Here is a 7,062-nt window from a genome sequence, read left to right as displayed (position 1 = left end):
CATAACACCATTCGCGCACAATTAGTAATACTGGTAAAAGCAAGCGATCTACAGACAATAACAAGCCTTCTGAACGCAGGAAATAATCTAGCCCAAACGAACAAAACACGAACTTACTTCGATCCCGTGCCATGATCTTGGCTGTTCCGCAGATTTGACGTAGTTCCACGTCCCACAGTCGCTTCCGTCTTTGTCGGACACATTTGAAACTAAGGCAAACTTCACGCATCACCACTAATAGGGTAATTGGACCGTTAGTCAGTCGTGAACACAGGCATTCAAACGCACACGGCCGGCGAAACGTGCGAAACATAGGCCGTTGCTTCGATGAGATTGTAAGCGTATCTTCAACACGTTTGAAATAAAACGATCAGCAAACCGCATTATAAAACTTATAAAAAACACAGAAATAATAAATTATGGCGAATGCCAATTTCGCCACAATATTATGAATAAGTCCTGAACAAGTTGCAAAACAATAAATACTAAACTAAGCCTACGATTGTAAAAAAAAAACAATTCAGCAGACATTCAACCATCTAGAAAGCGAATGGAGGTCATCCGGGCGGCGGTAGCGTAGTGGGTTGACGCTCTGGTTTCGTGAGCTTGTGGTCGTTGGTTCGAATCGCGGTAAACGCCACTTGTTTTCTTACACTTTTTTTTTTTTCATTTTAAATGTTTTTTCTCACCCTTTTGTATTCGTTATTTTAAATATTTTTTCTCACCTGTTTGCATTCGTTTTTATTCTTAATCTTTTTTTTCTCATCTTTTCGTATTATTTTGTATTATTTTGTATTATTTTTTCTCACCTCTTTGTATCAGTTTTCATTTTAAATATTTTTCTCATCTCTTCGTATTAATTTTTATTATTTTAAATATTTTTCTCTCACCTTTTTAAATTCATTTTTATTATTTTAAAACTTTTCTCGCCTTTGTGTATTAGTTTTTATTATTTTAAATATTTTCCATGTTTATGCTGTCGTCGGCACCCTTCTTCAGGTTAACAATCACGCAGAAGGTGAAAATAAAAAGTGCGAGCCCACATTTGAATTGACGGAATTCAGAAAACCTTGCCCTCTTGTTTTGCCAGGATGATTCGCTCCCTCCGTGCTAATAGGTGGGTCAGTGTAGTAGGCAAACAGCGCAAGTCCTTTCAACGAAGAAATAAAATTAATAATAATGGGTACATTTACAGCAAAATGGGAAAATGTAAGTGGTAAAACTGCCACAGTGATGAAGCCAAAGTTTGTCATGAAAGCGGTCCATCTTCACCCACTATTGAAACAAAAATACCGCCATTTTAAGGCGTGTGGCAGTAAATTAAACTAACTTCCTGAAAAAAGTGTCGTTCGGCGTTGTAAAATTTAATTTTCGTGGCGTAGGGGGTCAGATTCTCAAATCCTGGACTGCAAATTTTCCTCACGGCATTGTTTTTTCTTTCGCATTTTCGCGATAAAACACGTCAGCCTTGCCATGGCGGGATCAAATACGCCAGCGTCGGCGGTCATTTACGAAGGATTGATCACCGCAAACATTTCCACTCGCTACATATGAATCGCCGCAGTTCGTCGGAATCTCAATGACGTGACTGCATAGTGAAAGAGGCAAAAAAAATAAAAATAGAACGATGCCGGTCAGTAAACGGAAGTTCCCGGGGCTCGTCAGCCTGCGAACAGCAAAGCGCCGATGCCGGCCAGTCATTCAACTTCCATGTAAATACTGCCCATCAAAGACAGCAAAATGCCGATGCCGGCCAGTTACTGAACTTCCATGTAAATACTGGCCATCAAAGACAGCAAAATACCGGTGCCGGCCAGTTACTGAACTTCCGTAAATACCGGCCATCAAAGACAGCAAAATACCGATGCCGGCCAGTTACTGGAACCTCCATGGAAAGAATAGCCAGCAAAGACAGCAGAAACCCGATGCCGGCCAGTCACTGTAACTTCTACGGCTGGACTGGCCAATGAGCAAGACGAAACCCCGACGCCGGCCGGGGCCGGTAGCTCCCCGGTGCCCATGGCCAGGCACTGCCATCCTGTTACCATGGGCAATCCGGCGTAGTCCCGATGTCCCGATACCGGCCGACGCGGAGTGCTACCTGCATCTACATGTTGACTGGCACCATATAGTGCCATATACAGAAGTATCAGGCATCCTATACTGTTATATATGGCAACCACTGGTACCATATATGACTTTATCTGGCATTATATGTCGCCTTACCATATCTGCCCTGATTTCAGCCATTATATGGCAATATATGACCGTATATGTCTACTTATATGCCCATATACGGTCCTATATTAAACATATCTGGGCCGTATATGACATTTCTGTAAGGGCCGGCGCGGACTATGCCACACGATCTACTGATAATGCACGGACTTTCCACCGAGCGTCTGCGGCACCGTTAGAGGCTGCGTGGTAAGGCGGAGTGCGAATGTGTTTCACGCAGTTGGCGTTCATGACGTCAGCAAACTCAGCTGACGTGAACTGCGGACCGTTGTCGCTCACTAGTACCTCGGGCAAACCGTAAGCAGAAAAGGCTCCTCGAAGTTTTTTCCAGTGTTTTAGTTGTGGATGTAGAAGACATCACCCAAACCTCAATCCATTTTGAAAATGAATTGATGAGCACCAGAAACACATGGGCACCCTTTGAAGCGAAATCCACGTGCACACGCGACCAGCACCGGGCAGGGTAGCTCCAGGGATGCAGTGGTACCGGACGGGCGGCGGGCTGAACTGCTTGGCAGATTCGGCATTTCTGTACGTGATGCTCGATAGCCGCATCAATTCCAGGCCACCATACAAAACTTCATGCCAGCATCTTCATGCGGCTGGCGCCTGGATGCTCCTCATGCAGCAAGTTCAGCACGCGGTCCCTTAGCTGTTCCGGAATCACTACACGGACACCCCATGTTGCACAACCTTGTTCAAGCGAAAGCTCGTCGCAGCGCACGTAATAAGGCCCAAGTTCTTGCCCGTGCGGTCTTGGCCAACCGTTCAGAGTAAACTCAGCAACACGGGACAATGTAAGGCTTCATTTTGAAAACTTTGCAATTTCCTCTACGTTCAACGGGAGGCACTGAAACACTGAGAGGAACTCAACAGGTTCTTCCTCAGAGGGCCCCGCCTGAAGCAATCTCGACAGAGCATCAGCCACTTCCATGCTCTTCCCTCGGCGATACATCAGGCGATATTTATAAGCTGCCAGCACCATGGCCCAACGCTGCATTCGTGCGGCGGCCAGTGTCGGTGCAGGCCTTTCCTGGCCCAGAATGCCTAGTAGCGGCTGATGATCGGTGTAGATTGTGAACTCGGCCGAAAAGATAGCGATGAAACTTTTTGAGACCAAAGATTAACGCAAAAGCTTCGCGCTCGCTCTGAGCATACTTTTTCTCAGCTGGCGTTAACGTTCTCAAGGCAAACGCGATAGGCCTCTCTTCGCCGTCAGCAGTCTCGTGAAAGATAACTGCACCTACGCCATACGAGGACGCGTCACAGAGCATTCCGATCGGCTTATCGACGTCATACAACGTCAGCACCTGGCTGCTAGTCAGCAACTTTTTTGTATTAACAAACGCCTCGCTGCATTCCTTCATCCATGACCATTTCTGATCCTTCTTCAAAAGCCGATAAAGCGGCTCTCCGACTGTTGAACCATTCTTTAAAAACTTCGAATAGAAGTTCAACATGCCCAGATATGCCTTCAATTCTGTGACGGTATTGGGCTCAGGTGCTGAGAAGATCGCTCATTTCTTGGCCTCTGTGGGGTAAATCCCGTCTGCGGTCACCGTGTGACCCAGATACGCCACGGATTCTTGGAATAAACGGCACTTGTCGGCGTTGAGCGTGATGTTGTACTAACGCAACCTTCCCAAGACACGTTCGAGAGTCCTTTGGCAGTCTGCAGTGTCAGATCCTGCCACGATTACATCCGACGTGCGGAATGTCTTTTAGCACCTCATCCATCACAGATTGAAATATTGCGGGTGCACTAGCCACACCGTAGGGAAGGCGTTGGAATTTAAAAATACCCAAGCTAGTGTTAACTGTCAAAAATGGTCTGGACTCTGGAGTGAGTGGCACCTGCGGATACGCTGCAGAGAGGTCAAGTTCGCAAAAAACCTTGCCTCCTGCGAGGGCAGAATACAGGTCCTCCAGCCTGGGCAGCGGATATTGATCGGATTTTAAAACAGGCTTTATCGTTACCTTGTATTCCCCATAGAGTCTGAGACTACCGTCTTTTTTTGGAACAACGACAAGTGGTGTTGCCCAGTCACTGCGCGCTACTTGTCGAAGCATGCCAGTTTTTACCATGCTGCGCAGCCCGGTTTGTACCTGCTCTCGCAAAGCAAAAGGAACAGGTCCAGCACGGCTAAACACAGGGACCGAACCATACTTCAGCAAGATCGTCGCTTCGAACTTCTGTATGGTGCCCAGTGTCTTTGAGAACACGGAAGGGTATTTCCTTTGCAGTGCTTGAGCCCTATCTTCTGTTGTGACTTGGCCAATCTCATGCCAGTCCAGCCTTAAACGCTGGAGCCAGTTCCGTCCAAGCTGCACCGGAAGCCCCCTTCCATTTTCTTTGACAATTACTACGGGCAACGTCATACTTTGACCTCTCCAGTGGACGTGCGAAGTGACATCTTAGCCGGACCACATTTTACATGTGGAAAAACAGAGTCGTACACGCTCTCAGGAACAATTATGACTGCCGCCCCTGTGTCAATTTGCATGATTAAGGGTTTCCCTTCAACTTGCACACTCACTTCGAAACACGATTGAGTCGTATTTATAAAATGGTACACGTCATGCTCAGTGTTTTCGTCAGAACATTCCAGAGCATTCGTGTTCTTCGGCTCTTTTGTGTTTGGACACATTTTTTGCGAATGTCCTACTCACGAGCACTTGCGGCAGACAAACCTCTTGTACCAACAAACATTCAATGCATGACTCCTACCACATCTTTCACACCTTTCCATTTTAGGTCCTTGGATATCTTTAGGTTTCCAGTGCTTTGGTCGTCCTTTTGGTCGAATCTTTATAGCGTTTAACGATGCCTTTTTATCTCTTGATTGCATGCGTGCGGTGTCTCGAGCCGCCAGTTCTCGATCGAGCGCAATCTTGCAAGCGCCTTCAAACGTTAAGTTTTCCTCGGCAAACAAGGCACGCTGGCTCTCTTCATTACGTATGCCTGAAACTAGCCTGTCCCGAACGGCGTCTTGCAAGAAGTTGCCAAAGTCACATTTCCTAGCCAAGTGCTCCAGTTCAACTGTGAAGTCTTCCTCGCTTTCATGTTCGTTCTGAACACGTCTGTTAAACTTCCAGCGCTCCGCTATAACGGAACTCTTAGGGCTGTAATGTTCTATTAACAACCGTTTAACAACTGCATACGACTTCTCGCCAGGGAACGCAGGCACGACCAGACTCATTAGCACTTCATAAGCCTAAGGGCCTACCACTGTCAGAAATACGGGAAGCACTTTCTCGTCCTTTATGTCGTTTGCCACTGCAAAATGTTCAAATCGTTCCAAATACGATTCAATGTTCTGTGTCTGAGGGTCAAACTCCGTTATTCTTCCCAAGCGTGACATTTCTGAACCCCAAAAAGAAACACAGTACTCGTCCGCTCGACGTTCCCTTGCGTAGCAGGGTGTGCCCGTTGCTGTTTAAGGCGAGTTCCCGATGCAAAATCTTGGGGGCGTTGCTCGTTGCCCTTTGTCGGTACATGAAGGCGGTGGCCGGCATGCTGCTTGCAATGTCATACTCCGGAAATATGTAGCGTCGCTGGCCGGCTTCAACGCATGACAAGCAGCGCTTGCTCTTCCGTGGCGGCGCGTTCCTTCACGTCGCCCACCATGCTGTCGCTTTCCTTTGCCTACGAGGGCACGTAGACAGCCTCGTCGCCAAATGAAGTGACTGTCGACCATGGCATGCCGACGAACAAGAACTGCTTCATTCCTGAGCGCAGCGTTCTTATCACAGACATGACGTCACGAGCCGGTTGGCGCTTACGCTTCGACTCACTCGCGATAAAGCAATCAGCACTCTACAACACAAAGTTTCTCGAGTGGATGCATCTGAATTGAAAAACCGTTCACGGGAAGCCCTCTCTCAGAAGACCCCACCTGCGGTGTCACTCAACTCCCGTTAATCAGGCAGTGTTGGTTTCTGCTTCGCTAATCCGAAAATTATGGTTACAGATGAATTTCAGAATGAATTTATGAGCAATACATTATAGCGACTAACATCAAACGAAGTTTCTACTGTGGATGCGTCTGGATGGAAAAACCGTTCGCTTACGCTAACGGGAAGCCCTCTCACAGAAGACATTTCCTGTTGTGCCACTCTACTCTCATTAATAAGGCAGTGTTGGTTTCTGCTTCGATAATCCGAAAACTATGGTTACAGATGAATTTCAGAATGGTTTTATGAGAAACACAATATGGCGACTAACATCAAATGAAGTTTCTAGAGTGGATGCGTCTGGATTGAAAAACCGTTTGCTCACGCTGAAGGGAAGCACTCTCTCAGAAGGCCCCTATTGTTGTGCCACTCTACTCCCGTTAATAAGGCAGTGTTGGTTCCTGCCTGGATAATCCGAAAAATATGGCTACAGATGAATTTCAGAATGGTTTTTTGAACAATACAATATCGCGACTAACATCGAATGAAGTTTCTAGACTGAATGCGTCTGGATTGGAAAACCGTTCGCTCACGCTCAAGGGAAGCCCTCTCTCAGAAGAGCCTACCTGCAGTGCCAATTAACTGCTGTTAATGAGGCAGTGTGCGTTCCTGCTTCGATAATCGAAAAAATATGGTTACAGATGAAGCTCAGAATGGTTTTATGAGTAATACAAAATGGCGACTAACGTCAAATGAAGTTTCTGGAGTGGATTCATCTGGATTGAAAAGCCGTTCACGGGAAGCCCTCTCTCAGAAGACCCCGGATGTTGTGCCACTCTACTATCGTTAATAAGGCAGTGTTGGTTCCTGCATCGATCATCCGAAAAATATTGTTACAGATGAATTTCAAAATGGTTTTATGAGCAATAC

The sequence above is a fragment of the Ixodes scapularis genome, unplaced genomic scaffold (assembly GCF_016920785.2).
Source record: "Ixodes scapularis isolate PalLabHiFi unplaced genomic scaffold, ASM1692078v2 PGA_scaffold28__5_contigs__length_5199819, whole genome shotgun sequence".
Classification (NCBI taxonomy): domain Eukaryota; kingdom Metazoa; phylum Arthropoda; class Arachnida; order Ixodida; family Ixodidae; genus Ixodes; species Ixodes scapularis.
This window is presented reverse-complemented; position numbering follows the sequence as displayed.